The sequence below is a fragment of the Schistocerca cancellata genome, chromosome 3 (assembly GCF_023864275.1).
Source record: "Schistocerca cancellata isolate TAMUIC-IGC-003103 chromosome 3, iqSchCanc2.1, whole genome shotgun sequence".
Taxonomy (NCBI): domain Eukaryota; kingdom Metazoa; phylum Arthropoda; class Insecta; order Orthoptera; family Acrididae; genus Schistocerca; species Schistocerca cancellata.
Window position 1 is genome coordinate 480193206 of NC_064628.1, and position 17780 is coordinate 480210985.

Sequence of the window (17780 nt, forward strand, 5' to 3'; positions counted from 1 at the left end):
ATGCAAGGCCTCAAACAGCCCGCCCATCCCCTTCAGGGAATGAAAAAGAAAAAAGCTTCTCCCATGCACAGGGTGTTTCAAAATTTATTTCAAAATTTACATACGAATGTTAATGCTTTGGAACATTCATTACACTCGACTAACAATTACAAATAATACAGCAAATGAAAAAGCAACTCCATTTTTCTTACAAGTGATCAATGTGGAGCATCATTCGTCACACACCGAGTCGATAGGCTAGTTCTTCCCAAACCTTGATCAGTGTGTGTGAAGTGATTGTATCAGTAATGGTGTTTCTAGTGTCGAGTAGAGCAGCTGGTAGCAGAAGTACATATGCGTTATCCTTTATGAACTTCCAAACGTAAAAATCACTTGGCGTCAGATCGCGTGTGATCGTGGACCTCATGAAAAACAATCTGTCATACGGCCTCTTGCGGCCAGTCTGGTTGTTGGGTACAACATCGTTTAAACAAACGAGTACTGAGTTGTGCCTGTGAGGAAGCGCACCATCTTGATGCCAATCAAGTTCTATGTTTAGACTTGTTATAAGTAAGGAAAGAGCCATAGTTCTAGCGCATCAAGATAAACAACAGTTACAATTGCCTCACCGAAAAATACTTTTCGTCGGGGTATGGCACAAAAAATATTCAATTTGGGTGTTTCTGGTTACCTCTGTACTATCTCGTGGGGATTTGTTGACCAACAGATGCACAAAGCAACATTATGTGTGTTCACTTTTTCACTTAGGTGACCACGACACGATCCAGAGAATCTTTGTCACGCATCAACACTTTGTTTGCAAAGTTGGCGCGTAAACAGCAGTCTGTAGCCTGTAGAAGTAACAACTGCAAACGTTGAGGACGTAGGTGTAAGTGTCTCCTTAAAAGTCTCCAGACAGAAGTCACTGGATTTGCTAATTCACGAGTAGTCTTCTGAAGTGATTTCTTTGGGCTACGCGTGAAAGTCTCACTCGTTCAACATGTTCTCCAGTCACTCTTGGTCTTTCCATACTCTCCCCTTTGCGTACAGTCACATAAAAAAATTGTTCGAGTTGCTTCTTTTGATGTATTGTTCACAATAGTAAGTTGAATATAATAAATGCTATGAAGCGCTAAATACCCTATTTTCATTTTGGAACACCCTGTATATCTTTTCTCATGATATAGTATATACACACTCCAAAAAAAGTTTTGCATCACCGGTTTCCAGAACTCCTGAAGATAGACGTTGACTCTGGATATTATATCATAAACACAGTCCCTCTGACTGTTCAGAGATGTCACTAAACCGGCCCAAAGATGTAAACAACCATGCATGAGCAACGCCTATTAGACGGACGGGGTCTGACAGCCGATCAGTTCCAGTCATTCCACCAGGAAGGAGGTACATAGCTCATGTTGACCGTAGTTCAACCATGCCTAGACGGTCAATACCGAGGTTCGATAGCGTCCGCATTGTTGCTTTGTGCCAGGAAAAGCTCTCAACAAGGGAAGTGTCCAGGCGTCTCGGAGTGAACGAAAGAGATGTTGTTCGGACATGGAGGAGATACAGAGAGACAGGAACTGTCGATTACATGCCTCGCTCTGACCGCCCAAGGGCTACAACTGCAGTTGCTGACCTCTACCAACGGATTATGGCTCAGAGGAACCCTGACAGTGACGCCACCATGTTGAATAATGCTTTTCGTGCAGCCACAGGCCGTCGTGTTACGACTCAGACTGTGCACAATAGGCTGCATGATGCGCAACTTCAGTCCCGATGTCCATGGCGAGGTCCATCTTTGCAACCACGTCACCATGCAGCGCGGCACAGATGGGACCAACAACATGCCGAATGGACCGCTCAGGATTGGCATCACGTTCTCTTCATTGATGAGTGTCGCATATGTCTTCAACCAGACAATCGTCAGAGACGTGTTTGGAGCCAATCCGGTCAGGCTGAGCGCCTTAGACACATTGTTCAGCGAGAGCAGCAAGATGGAAGATCCCTGATGTTTTGGGGTGGCATTATGTGGGGCCGACGTACACCGCTGGTGTCATAGAAGGCGCCGTAACGGCTATACGATACGTGAATGCCATCCTCCAACCGATAGTGCAACCATATTGGCAGTATATTGGCGAGGCATTCGTCTTCATGGACGGCTATTCGTGCCCCCATCGTGCACACCTTTCGAATCAGTTCCTTCAGAATAACGACATGGCTCGACTAGAGTGGCCATCTTGTTCTCCAGCCATGAACCCTATCGGAAAAGCCTGGGATAGATTGAAAAGTGCCGTTTATGGCCGACGTGACCCATCAACCACTCCGAGGGATCGTTGCCGAATCGCCGTTGAGGAGTGGGACAATCTCGACCGACAGTGCCTTGATGAACTTGTGGATAGTATGCCACAACGAATACAGGCCTGCATAAATGCAAGAGGACGTGCTACTGGGTATTAGAGCTAGCTGTGTGCACAGCAATTTGGACCACCATCTCGGGAAGTTCTCGCTAACTGGTGGTTTTAACGAGCAATAAAAAGGGCGGAAATGATGTTTATGTTGATCTGTATTCCAATTTTCTGTACAGGTTCCGGAACTCTCGGAACCGAGGTGATGCAAAACTTTTTTTGATGTGTGTATTACTAAACAACAAATTTATACACAAAATTTTCCTGTTTTGTTTTCTTCATCGCCTTTAGATTCACGGAAAACAGAAAAGTTGTATTTATGGCTTATCGGGTTATGATAAAAAGACTATAGGGTGATCAGTCGCTAACGAAACCGCTGTCACGACCTGCGGGCGGCCAGCGAGGCCAGCTGCTTTATCCGAGGCGCTGATGACACGAGGTCTACATTGGAGGAACGAGGAAGCCGTATGTTTATAGTGATAACTATCTTGAAATACTTCATGAATTTCCTGTAATGAGAAGGTGGCTATATGTGCCGTCGCAGAGTTCTTTTGGAAGGTCGCGAAAGCATTTTCTCTCTCATTTGAATGCGGTCTGCCGTTCTCTCACCGCTAATACCACATTACACTTATTTTTCATCATGCTTGGGTTCCTCATTAATTACGTTAGGCGTTTCAGAACTCCAATAACGGTTATTTTGTGAATCAGGTGTACCCATGATTCGTCCGAAAAGGAAGTTAGGTGAGGGTCACTTTCCCTGTCACGCACCAATTCAAAATGCATACACAAAGCCGCAACCTTTTTCAGAACCACCCAGTCTCAGTTCTTGCACATCAGTTGTTTTATAAGGCCGTATTTTTGGTAACTTCGTAACTCAACAACGTCATCGCAAATTTCCATTTTGTGAGAAAGACGTCGAATTAACTTTGTAGGAGACCTTCCGGAGCATGTTCAGTGTTATCCAGAGTTTCTTCTATGGGTACAGCACGTTGTTTACGTTTCTTATCAAGAACACTTCCCGTTTCACGAAATTTATTTACGATTCGATGAATCCCACTCTGATTAGGATCTTGGACAACGGGAAATTCCTCTTAAAATAATCTGCTGATTGCCTGAGCTGATTCTGCACGACGTATCTATCATACATGAACACTCTTTGGCGAACAGAATGCTTGTGTGTCCTCACTTCACTTGAAACACTTTCATTCAAACTGTATCGGGTCGCCTAAGAAAGACGAGCCACTTGTGCAAGATTTATACACAGAAAGCCCTCACAACGGAGGAGAAATATACTGCCCTCCCGCGCCGCCGCCGGCTGGCTGGGAAACAAACCCCCGCCAGGCGGTTGCGTAAAGGACTGATCACTCTGTATTATGGAATCTGAATATTCAATAATAATAGACAAGGTCAAGCACAGAGGGTGGGAGGAGGAAATGGGCAGAGAGCGACTGGAACAAAAGAAAATAGGGAGAGGGGAAGGAGGTGATGGACAGAGAGAGGAGAAGATGGAGGGAGCGAGGAGTGGGGGGGGGGGGGGGGGGAAGGAGATCTGAAGACGTATCTAGTTCCCATACATAATTAGCAACTACGAAGCACAACTGGGTTCGCTAGGCAAAATACTGTATTTGTGGAACACCTCTTGAAGAACCATGTACATGTTAACAGGTCATGCTATCAATACTTTAAAAAATGAGTCACACACTTATTGAAGTAAAGTATCAATTTTACAAGATATAGACCATTGCGAACACCCCTTTATTCAGAATGATGTAGTCTTTGCACTAAGTAATATAGGAGTTATTAGTTTAAATGCTCATTAATACCATCAGAACTACCTACTGGTGAAATTTATTGCATAGCAAATTGCTGGACTACGCTTTCAAAAATGAATTTAGCATTTTTTGCTATTAATGGCCACACACTGATGACACTTCATAGGCAAGATTTCAAAGTGACAATGACACTGAGGTACTGACAGTTAAAAGTAACTCACTTCTGTATAGGAGAGGGCTCCGTATCTGCATGCGGTTCTGTTCCTTCGATATTTCAAGAATCTTTCACTTTGTTGACATCGACGAGTTATGATAGTATGCCCTGCTTATTTCTTTCCTCATTGCACAGATTTATGGGAAGAAAATGTAGTTAAGTCTTTTTTGACATGAAACATGTTATGCACTTTACTTGAAAGTTGAACGTGTAACGAGTAAGAATCAGTACCAGTAAGCAAACAAGCACTGTTTTCAGAGTTCTGGTTTTATCACATATCGACATAAACACAGTGAAAGAGAACTTAGATGGATTACTGAAGCATCCGTTTCACATCACATTCTTACCTTCTTGGTTATCTGTAACGTATAAACAAAAATATAGTTACACTTACCACGGCAAATGCGTCGTATTACTAGATCAAATACGTATTCAGGACTAGAAAAATGTTGGAAAGTGCCCACCTGACCCTATGTCATTAGCGTAAGCCCTGTAATATTTAATGTTTACTGTCACTTGCACACGACAGAAATTACGAACGAAAATCAATCTTAGACAACAGTCCGATGCTGTTTTGGGGTATATAATATAGCGGTGCCTGCTTCAGAAGAACATTCAGCATACGTGTGTAGCGACATATCCCCTAGTTTCTACCTCCTAGGTTTCTCATATGTGGCGGCCGGTAAATACAGCCTCTGGCGCGCAGCTTGAAAGCACTCGTAAATCATTCAGACTGTACATAATCTTTGTAAGATGTTCTTTAACATTTACTTTCCCAAGGATCTATCAACGCAACTGTAGCCGACTTCTCAAAACACTGAGCACAGAGTAAAGTTAATAGGCAATACGCCGTAATGTCTCCTCACATTATTGTACCAAGAAGTCCACGAATTTCCTCCACTCTAGAGAGAGAATTGTGGAGGATAAAAACTTACGGGGAAGACAGATTGAAATACATCCAACAAATTATTAAGAACCTAGGGTACAAATGCTACTCAGAGATGAAGAGGTTGGCGGAAGAGAGGAATTCGTGGCGTGTCTCATCAATCCAGTCAGAAGACGGATGACTCAAACGAAAAAACGTCTGTTTTATGACGGACGCCACCTCTTATCGCTATTTAGCTCTGGAATAAGACTGTAATGTATTACCATATGAGTTACCTATAGCGTTTCTGAATCAACAGAGGCATTTGCTTTGGAGCCATCCAGTGCTCCATAATCCGGATCCTTGTAATGTACACTGTAGAGTCAAAAAAAAACTGGTACACCTGCCTAATATCGTGTAAGACCCCCTCGAGCACTTAGGAGTGTCGCAACACGACGTGGCATGGACTCCAAAAATGTCTGAAGTAGTGTTGGAGGGAACTGCCACCATGAATCTGGCAGGGCTGTCCATAAGCCCGTAAGAGTACGAACGGGTGGAGATCTCTTCTGAACAGCACGCTGCAAGGCATCCCAGATAATGTTCACGACTGGGAGGTTTTGTGGCCGGCGAAAGTGTTTAAACTCATAAGAGTGTTCCTGGAGCCGCTGTGTAGCAATTCTGGACGTTTGGGTTGTCGCATTGTCTCTACATCTACATCTACATCCATACTCCGCAAGCCACCTGACGGTGTGCGGCGGAGGGTACCTTCAGTACCTCTATCGGTTCTCCCTTCTATTCCAGTCTCGTATTGTTCGTGGAAAGAAGGATTGTCGGTATGCCTCTGTGTGGGCTCTAATCTCTCTGATTTTATACTCATGGTCTCTTCGCGAGATATACGTAGGAGGGAGCAATATACTGCTTGACTCTTCGGTGAAGGTATGTTCTCGAAACTTTGACAAAAGCCCGTACCGAGCTACTGAGCGTCTCTCCTGCAGAGTCTTCCACTGGAGTTTATCTATCATCTCCGTAACGCTTTCGCGATTACTAAATGATCCTGTAACGAAGCGCGCTGCTCTCCGTTGGATCTTCTCTATGTCTTGTATCAACCCTATCTGGTACGGATCCCACACTGCTGAGCAGTATTCAAGCAGTGGGCGAACAAGCGTACTGTAACCTACTTCCTTTGTTTTCGGATTGCATTTCCTTAGGATTCTTCCAATGAATCTCAGTCTGGCATCTGCTTTCCGACAATCAACATTATATGATCATTCCATTTTAAATCACTCCTAATGCGTACTCCCAGATAATTTATGGTATTAACTGCTTCCAGTTGCTGACCTGCTATTTTGTAGCTAAATGATAATGGATCTATCTTTCTGTGTATTCGCAGCACATTATACTTGTCTACATTGAGATTCAATTGCCATTCCCTGCACCATGCGTCAATTCGCTGCAGATCCTCCTGCATTTCAGTACAATTTTCCATTGTTACAACCTCTCGATACACCACAGCATCATCTGCAAAAAGCCTCAGTGAACTTCCGATGTCATCCACCAGGTCATTTATGTATATTGTGAATAGCAACGGTCCTATGACACTCCCCTGCGGCACACCTGAAATCACTCTTACTTCGGAAGACTTCTCTCCATTGAGAATAACATGCTGCGTCCTGTTATCTAGGAACTCTTCAATCCAATCACACAATTGGTCTGATAGTCCATATGCTCTTACTTTGTTTATTAAACGACTGTGGGGAACTGTATCGAACGCCTTGCGGAAGTCAAGAAACACGGCATCTACCTGTGAAACGATCCTCCGCTCCTGCTGGAATTGCCCAAGTCCGTTGGAATGTGCAATGGACATAAATGTATGCAGGTGACCAGATAGGGTGCTTACGTACGTTTCACTTGTCAAAGTCATATCTAAATGCATCAGGGGTCCCGCATCACTCCAACTGCGCACGCCCCACACCATTACAGAGCCTCCACCAGTTTGAACAGTCTCTTGCTGACATGCAGGGTCCATGGATTCATGAGGTTATCTCCCTACCCGTACACATCCATCCACTCGATACAATCTGAAACGAGACTCATCTCATCAGACAACACGTTTCCAGTCATCAACAATCAAATGTTGACGGACCTAGGCGAGATGGTTAAATGGCTCTGAGCGCTATGGGACTTAACTTCTAAGGTCATCAGTCCCCTAGAACTTAGAACTACTTAAACCTAACTAACCTAAGGACATCACACACACCCATACCCGAGGTAGGATTCGAACCTGCGACCGTAGCGGCCGGCCAGAGTGGCCGAGCGGTTCTAGGCGCTACAGTCTGGAACCGCGCGACCGCTACGGTCGCAGGTTCGAATCCTGCCTCGGGCATGGATGTGTGTGATGTCTTAGGTTAGTTAGGTTTAAGTAGTTCTAAGTTCTAGGGGACTGATGACCACAGCAGTTAAGTCCCATAGTGCTCAGAGCCATTTCAAACATTTTGCGCCCGTAGCGGTCGCGCGGTTCCAGATTGTAGCGCCTAGAACCGCTCGGCCACCCCGGCCGGCCCTAGGCGGGACGTAAAGCTTTGTGTCGTGCAGTCATCAAGGTACACGAGTGGGTCTTCGTCTCTCCGTATCTATGATGTTTCGTTGAATGGTTCGCTCGCTGGCACTTTTTGATGGCCCAGCATTGGAATCTGCAGCGATTTGAGGAATTGCACTTCTGTCACGTTGGTCCCGTTCTTGCAGAATCTTTTTCCGGCCGCGGTGATGTCGGAGTTTGATGTTTTACCGGATTCCTGACATTCACGGTGCACTCGTGAAATGGTCATACGGTAAAATCCCCACTTCATCGCTACCTCGGAGATGCTGTGTCCCATAGCTCTTGAGTCGACTATAACACCACGTTCAGACTCACTTAAATCTTGATTACCTACCACTGTAGCAGCAGTAACCGGTCTAACAACTGCACCAGACACTTGTTGTTTTATATAGGCGTTGCCGGGTACAACACCGTGTTGTGCCCGTTTACACATATCTGTATTTGAATACGCGTGCCTATACCAGTTTCTTTGGTGGTTCAGTATAGTATAATTATGAAAACAGACGGCACCACAATTTGTGAGGCCTTAGTCACAGGTCAGCTGAAACCATTTATTTGCGGAGGATCGTTCGCAGTATCGATTCCACAATGTGAGGTGTCAATTGAGTTCTTTTGCATACACCTAATATACTGCCGATCTGAGCTCGTCTATAAAGGAGATAGCATATAGAGCGCTAGTGCGACGCATTATTGAGTAGTGTTCGAGTATCTGGGATCCCCATCAGGTCTGATTAACGGAAAACATCGAAGCAGTTGAGAGGTGTGCTTCTACATTTGTTACCAGTAGGTTTGATGAGCATGAAAATGTTGTGAAGATGCTTCGTGATCGCAAATGGGAATCTCTGGAGGCAAGATGACGCTCTTTTTACGAGGCAGTGTTGTGGAAATTTAGAGAATCGGCATTTGAGGCTGACTGCTGAACGATTCTATTGTCGCCAATGTACATTCTGTGTAAGGACCACAAAGATAAAAGCGAGGAATTGGGGCTCGTTTGCTTTTAGACAGTCGTTCTTTCCTCCCTCTATCTGCGAGCGGAAATGACTATTAATGGTATCTGGTAGCCTCCACTATACATCGTGCGGTGGCTTGCTGAATATCTACAGATATGTAGATGTTGAACCCTGGTGACCTACAGGGAAGGCAGGCTCCCTGCAAGGACATGCAAAATTAAGAGAAACAATGTTGTGCAGTAGATAACGTCTTAGTAAAAGAAAATTACTAGGGTGATTCAATTGAACACGGAAATATGGATACTACAACTCGCCAGGTATATTAGTAAAGAGACTCAGAAAACCAGAAAAGCAAACTGGTGGTCACTATAGCAATTTGGTTTACTCCCATGAGATATGTTACAATATGATTTACCCACTGAAGCAAGCATTTAAACATTTAATTAATGGACAAGGATTGAAAATGCCAACTATAGCCTCAGCAATTGTGTATAGACACATAAGAGCGTATTATAAAACTACATCGTGGATATGGCCAACGACTACGAGAAAGGTTGTCTTGTATAGGTGTTGCCGACCGCAGCGCCGTATTCTGCCTGTTTACATATCTCTGTATTTGAATACGCTTGCCTATACCAGTTTCTTTGGCGCTTCAGTGTAATTCAGTCTGGTGTAATATAAAAATATTAGTATGTTTACACATGGAGCAAATTATACCTACAAATTATTCAACACGATAAAAACCCTATGCGTTAAACTTTCGATAGGATGGCTCGTCTGGTTACGTTTTGTAGTGCCCACTGAGATAACAGATAGGCGACTCTCATTTAAACTTCCGTTAGTAAACTGCTTACGAAGCGAAACGAGGAATAGTGTAATGGGATAACTTGGTTATCATTTTCACATGGATAGTATTTCAGTATGAGACTTTTCCCTGACCAACAGTGTAATTGTTGATACAGTATCATCAAAGAAACAAGACGTTGATGTGGACTTCCTTCCTGACGAAAATAACCGTACATAGTTATTACCGTGAGAAATATTTTACCTACTATGGTGGGCCTAAAAGAGCAAATTATTTTTTTTTCAAATTGTGGTATAACTTTCCTGCCGTTTATGTCAGCTATGCTTGATAATGGTCATTGGCCGAAACTGGTAGCGAATTTTGCAAAAATAAATAATAGCTGAATGTTTCACCATGAATTTTAACAATTATTTGGCGTCGGAATATTCCCACCTGCAAACATACACAAATAATGATCTAATTTACACATGTGATGTTAATTGTGAAGATACTTAACAGATGTTTGTTGCTGTAACAACGAATTCTCAGAAGTTGATTAGTGGTAAAAGAGTATAAAGTTACTCTAAGATATCTGAAATTATAACTGTCTCAGTTACGCGTAGCCCCACATGAAAACTGCATGTCTCTTACTGTACTTGACTGTTGCAATCATCACGACATTTTATTACTTGTATATCAATGGCTATGGAAAAGATGGAAAATGACTTGGCAACTTTATGTGCATTGACATTTTAAAAATATTGATATTTTAAAAATACAAAGTAAGCATAATTTCAGGCGTAATATCAGGAGCAACTGCGGAAATCAGAAGTTCACGAAGTACATTATGTAAATTATACTCACAGTAGCAAATTATATAAACGTTATCGCTTTCAACCTAATTAAATCATTATCAACTGTATCCCACGGGGAAAATTATGTGGGACCAGAAAGAAGGGAAAAAAAAAGACTCTAAGGAATGAATATCCACATTTTTTCATCAATGTATAGCATTTATCATTCATCATAACAACAAGTTCTTGTGATAGTTACGCCTTGCTTCTTCTGCGAAGATTTGCTGGACAGCCAGTGTAGTGGCTGTCGTGGAGCCGAGGGGACACGCCTGTACCTGCAACAGCTGAGTCATGCACAGTGATTTAACTTGGTTTCTGCTTTTCAGACATATGTATGTGTAGAAGCGAACTGTACCTGTGTATTTTACTACGTAGGTTACTGTTTACTAACTTACTCTTTTGAGTAAATTTTATTGCATTATTCTTGTGCGAGTCGACTTCCTCGGATAGCACAAACTAGAGGTAGCGTAGAAGAACTTTGATTGCACTCAGCAACTTTTCGGATTAGTGTAACGTGACTTGTGTGTGATACGAACAAAAACTCTGAATAAGGACTGCACTTGCGGATGGAGGCGAAGGTAACTGGCCACTATCCGCGAACGGCTGCAAGCTCCATTGGCCACAGCTGACAGGCTTCAGGCTGCTGCTCTAAGTGGTGGTGACATTGGGACACTTGAGATGAATGGTTTCCTAGTTTGGAACCCCTGAGAGTGCTGCACCTTGTAATTTGCAAATCCCGACACTGAACTGCAAAAAGTGGTGGGGTCATGGAACTCTGGGTGGGAAACGATAGTGGGTACCACCTGCACAGCTGTCCCCTTACACCTCGAAAAGAGGATTGAGCTATTGCTCATTGCTGAAAGTACATCGGAGCCAACACGGGATACGTCCCCTACTTGGACCGTGGCCGTTTTCCAGAGAGATCCGGACAAGCACATAGAGTGGTACTGCTTGTCTCTGGGACCTCCGCTGCTAGACAGATGATGGAGCCCTTCAGGGAAAAAAGGTTGACAAAGAAGGCCACCGTCCATCATTTGTTTTCCAGTGGTATTTTTCTAGACGTAGAAGAGGCTTTGCCAATTGCGATTGGGAGTATTGGTGCACATGGATGCAAATTGTGGCTTATGTCGTAGAGAATGACGCCTGTGAACTGGGTACACAGACCATCTTCGTTCCTATAGCCGGCTGATTGATTTGATCAAGACAGCTGGCCTCGCCTGCAGACTGGGAGTAGAGCTATCGTGGTCCCCAGCTTTGAATAAGAGTGGAACGCCTAAGCCAGAAGTTCAAACTATTCTGCGATGTTTCTCGAACTGTCCGATGGGATGGAGAAATGTAGTACGCCCTTAACAGGTCAGGTGTGCACTACACGCAGGAAGTGGCTACCAGGTTAGCACAGTAAGCGTGGCGTGCCCATATGGGTTTTATTGGATGGAGAAATGCCTACAGAGACCCAATAAGACGCACTCCGAGTTCAGACAGGGTAGCTGTCGCATACCACATCGGAGAGAAAAAAGTATTAATATAGTTGTAGTGTTAGCCAAATGTAGAAGCGTCTATGGAAATGTTCCAGAACTAGTCTCGCTTTTAAACGGTAACAACGCTCAAATGATACTAGGGGCAGAAAGCTGCTTGAAACCGGATATCAGTAGCAATGAACTTCCAAACCGACTGGAATATATTCCGCAAAGATAGGTTGACCATTGGTGATAAAGATGTGCTAGTAAAAAGTACGATAATATTGTAATGATCTTTATAAAAATGTTAATGGTGTCTGTTCGTTAATTAATATGAAATGCCCAATGTTTATGTTATTCAAATTTACTATGCGATGTGTTGTTGAGCAAATGGTGTGCTTAATCAGTTTTACTGTAATCCAAAAAATTAAACAACTTAATCTGAAAAATCAAAATGCAATGTACATAATGAAATCAATCTCTCTGAAATTTACCGAGTCTCGTGTCACATACTTCTATGGTCTTGTACAATAAATGACAAAATTCCCTGTGCAAATAAGCAGTGAAATAAATTTTCCTGAACTCTAGAGTCGCAACGGATGTAATCTTGGTGCTCTGTTCTCTCCACAGAAGGCATATAAAATATTCAATCTTGACACAGCGAAGTGCAATGTCGGCCGTAAAATACCTTCATACAAATGATATCAGTAGATTAGATGATAAATGAATAACTTTGCAAATGTTCAGTGAAAATATTGGATTGGCTCAGCGCTGTGTAATCCTGCCCGCATTGAAACTGTTACAAACATTAATACTTTTCTGATTCTGGGACATTAATATTTTTCTGATTCTGACTGAAAAATGATTTCTTTAAAAATATTCATTGGATTTAAATAAACATATCACGGAAGACGATGAGGTACCGATAAGGGGATACGCTAAGATCGAATGCTTTAGTTTGTATTCAAAATAAAGTTTATCCTTAACAAAGTCTGATACGAAAGATTTTACATTAACTTCAAAATCAGTGAAATTGTCAAGTGTTCTACAATTCTCAATTGTAGACGTAACTAGATACAGTTGGACTGTTACGTGAGAAAAAGTCTGACGTCGTTTGACAAAATAGATACAAAAATTCATCTTCTCTGTGTCAGGATTACAAGACACACAAAATGTTACAAATCGTGTATATCTAATCAGCCTATACATTAAAGGCAACGGCCTCGCCGCAGTGGATACACAGGTTCCCGTAAGATCACCGAAGTTAAGCGCTGTCGGGCTTGGCCGGCACTTGGATAGGTGACCATCCAGGCCGCCATGCACTGTTGCCATTTTTCGGGGTGCACTCAGCCTCGTGATGCCAATTGAGGACCTACTCGACCGATTAGTAGCCGCTTCGGTCAAGAATACCATCGTAACGACCGGGAGAGCGGTGTGCTGACCACACGCCCCTCCTATCCGCATCCTCATCTGAGGATGACACGGCAGTCGGATGGTCGCGGTAGGCCACTTTTGGCCTGAAGACGGAGTGCTATAGATTAAACGTAACGGAAAATATTTGGTTCCTACATTCAAGGGTCAGTACTGTAAAATTCAGCGAAATCCACATTGCTTTGCTGCATACTTAAAACTAACTATACAAAATTTCATTTCATTACATATTTGTTCCGGTTGCCTTCCCTTTAGTTACAGTGTCAATTAATTACCCCTATCTAATTGTCACGGACAATGGTCAACATTTGTTAACGATCAGTTTCACTTCATTTCTTGATAATCTTATAGCCCCACAAATCAATAATGCACACTTTCCACTTTTATAGAAATAACTACGACTTAACATTTAGTGGCTCTGTGTGAGCAAAAACAATATCATTCATCATTTTATTTTATAAAAACTGTATTATCCTGCGTCCATAGACCAACAACTAAATTCTCACAGCTAGCCCCTAGATTTAAGTCTTACATCCTACCTACAATAGGGTGCAACGGCAACTGCTATTGCGCTCCGCGCGCACCTGCTTACATTCGATTCTGCCACTCAGACTACATCGTTGGTTCAGTGGTGTCGAAGATACAATCTCTTCTACATATGACAAGCATTTCAGGTCATTTTCCATGAATTATATTACAAAATCAGGCTCCACGCACCAGTGGACCGCATACAATATGTAGTGAGATTGGTAAAGATCTAAAGCGCGCAGTACTTTGGGTGAAGATAACTGTTAAAGGTGGATCAAACATGGTCATTGAAATGCAATAATTACGGCCTCTTAGTTCAGCCAGGCAGGAAAGCTGCGAACGGTTGGACCACTTGAGATTTTACACACGTGAGTCACTGGTGGAAAAAAAATTATTTTACCCAGTTTCAATTACATAGCACCCCTAGGCCCTCTTTAATTAATTAAAACCCCAAGCAATGAGACTCTTTTAAAATTCAATGCCAATTTAAATAATTTACAGAAAATTTAAAGTTAACTAAACCCAAGATGACTTAATATCCTTTAAGGCAGGACACGTCCTATATGAGGCACAGAATAAGGGCAAAGCCGTAATAAAAGCCGACGTAAATCTAGATAACAGTATTAGAACAGATTAGAACGGCCTTAATTATCAAATGGTGAGAATAAAACATTATTTAAACTCGACTGATAAACTAAAGCAGTACTTAAAACACTGAAAAGCAATTTAACGGAAATATCTAGGCAAGAATTTAGAGCCCAGAAACACATCTGTTGAAGATTTAATATATTTTCCAATAACACAAGAATAATTAAGTTAGAACAGATTAAGGTACATGTTTAGATTCCAACGCACATCAAAATTTTCTTAAGGTCATGGCCAGAAGCTAACGAATACAATTTCAGAATTATTCCAAGTATAAACTTGAACAGGAACATTAAGTAGTGCGACTGCGGTTGGAGGAAACGGCTCGAATGGCAGACAGCGGCGAGAGCTGCCGACTGTGTGCTCCCCAAATGATGTAAACACTCGGCAAAGTAAGCCGATGGGCCCTGAGCAAGTGGGGCCCGATCCTGGGTAATGCGTAACAGCAACGAGGTATAAAAGATTATTAACGACAATTCCCTACAGCACAATTTTAATCAGCCGTGCATCAAGGAGAGTAGAATTTTTTTTAGCAAACCATTAAAGCAGTCACGAGGACATTCATGACATTCAAAACTCATCCGTACACGCATTAGTCCATAGCAGTTCGGAAAGAACAGATGCGCCCTGGAACAGACTAAAATTTATCTGAGTCTCTTGAGCGTAACAGACGCACTACGTAATGTCTTAGCCAGCATAAGTCTTTAGCATTAGCTTCAAGGAAACCAGAACAATAGCAAATTATAAATAGACGAGTTAAATAGCACAACCGACACACATTCTGACATGAACAATTCAACACCCGTGATAACTGGTAATTCTAAACATTTCACTGCCCCTCCAATTGGAAATTATATGACCAATGATTTATTTTAAAGATCGGAAGAATTAATGGGAAGCGGACAGGAACAGGTACTCACTGGCAACCTTCAAAATAAGCTTTCTTCTGGAACATGGCTCTGTACACTGGCTAAAGGTTCACAAGCACCAAGCGTACCTAAGATTAACATATACAACAAATTATAATAAAATATCAGCCTATGAATCAGTCTAAAATATGTAACAGATACTGGAATCTCATTGCCTTTCGAATACCATGGATGCACAGGCGTCCATGCCCAACAAACAGACGGAAGACAGACCAAAACGACAGTGAACACAGCCCTGACAGCACGGCGACCTTCTGATAACTCACACCACAAGTCACGTTGGTGCTCAATAATTTACACGGGGTAACATGACCAGAATATTGGTGGCTCGCCAACAGCTAACACCACGGCGAAGCGGCCCCACAGAAAGCTCGTTACAGCTTCGTTCCTCTGTTCATACTGCCCAGAAGAACAACCACCACGCTCGGAGCCGCCACACCAGAGGGCGCTGCGCTCCAACAGCAACATATTAGTCAATGATCACAAGAACAGTGAGATCTAGACGTAGCGAGAAAGCCACCGTGGCTCAGTCATAGGCTGCTTTCATAGAGCGCCCACCTCAGCAGCAGTAGCGCAGGAATATCTGAAGAGAAACGAGAATATTCCGCGTAAGTTTGCTGGTAATGTTACTGTTTTAGGTACAGATGTAAACTTACCAGCTATATACTGGGATACTCAAGTGAGTAGGATGGGTAGCAGCAACAGAGTTGTCTACAGTTATTCTAACTTCCTTACACGGAAATTACCTTTAGCGGTTAATTAGAGAACCGACTCGTGAAGAAAACATTTTAGACCTGCTGGTGACACCGAACCAAACTTTCGACTCAGTTAACGTATATCATCAGTGATCATGAAATGCCAATAACACGTGCATTTTACAGTACGGTCATGCGTGGCATGCAATAGCTAAACTGGAACGACACGCTATGAGTTCACTTACAAAATACAACACAGTGTCAGCATGACGTCAAAATCACTGTAACGGTCCACTGTCTATTCCAAAAGATGTAAATAAGTTAAGATTACAGGTGACAAGTCACACCGATACGACCAACCAAGCACAAAATACAACTTCGACATCCTCTGTCACAGTACTCACAAAATGAAAAGCAAAGTGCAGTCACAGTGCAGTACTTTATAATTCACTGCTAGTTAACACACGACGTTCCACGGACTGCTTAGCGAAGCGCGACAAATCACACTGTCCACATTCGTGCTCTCCCGCACAAAACTACGTCAGTAACTGACAACTGTTATAAAGGTCAGTCGATTCATCACACTGTAGTGCAAAGCATATCGATTTCCTTACTCTAGAAACCAAGTTGCTCCTCGATATCATTTGAGGCGCTGATGACCTCGATGTTGAGCGCCCATAAACCCCAACACACACAGATATCATTTGATGTTTGTCGAGTTCAAGCTCTTACTACGTCATTCGATAGATCGATAGATGTGTTTCTTTTAGCTCTGTACTCTTCCTATAAAAAATAAATAAAAATAGAAGAGGCGACTAAAATTTATGTGGCAGTTCTGATCAGGTAAGGTTTCACTAGTGTTTCTTGCAAGGTGTGAAGCTTTTTGGATTCCGCTATTGATCTTGATGTCCCAAACGACGTTACTAATATTTTTTTCATTGAGACGTCGATCATTTACCATCCTCCCCCTGTTACACGGAGTTATTAATTTCAAACGGACAAAAGTTGGAAATTTTAAATGATTCGCGGACACATTTTAGCTCTTGCCAGCTGCTGTCGTCACCAGAGCAGCTAACTGGATGAGGCGGAGCAGAAGTTGGTGGCATCACAGCAGCGCTGGCAGCCAGCTAGAGGCTAGGGCCAGGCTTGAGTGTCGCCCGTTCCTGTTCGCACAAATGGACCGTGCTTGCTTCCTGCGACTGCCCTGTCAAGTCATTATTAGCCGCAGTATGCGTTCGCCTATGGAGTTCAAAGCAGCTTGTCGGTTGTGTTCAGTCAAAACCTTTGTCGCGCCGACGACTTTGTCTGGCTTGACTAAGTTAAATTCTGCAAGAGGTCGCATTGCTATTATGGAGAGGCCGCTGTAGGGTCTAGTCTGATCAGTCCTGATAATGTGTTTTTTTATTGCTTACTAGGTGCTGTGAAATTTGATCTGTTTTATTCCTGACGTTGACTGTGGGTTGTGCTGAGCACTGGGTGACTTCTTTGGGGTGTATAATTACTAAGCTCTGTTCTCGTATTATTTGTTTTAGTTGAGGTTGGTGGCCTTCTGTGGGGCATATTTTGGGATATTGTTTACTGAGTTAAGTTTTGGTTATTGTATTTCTTCTTGTCATCGTTTTACCATTTCTTTATTATGTATGGCACATTACATTGTTCACTTCTTTTTAAGG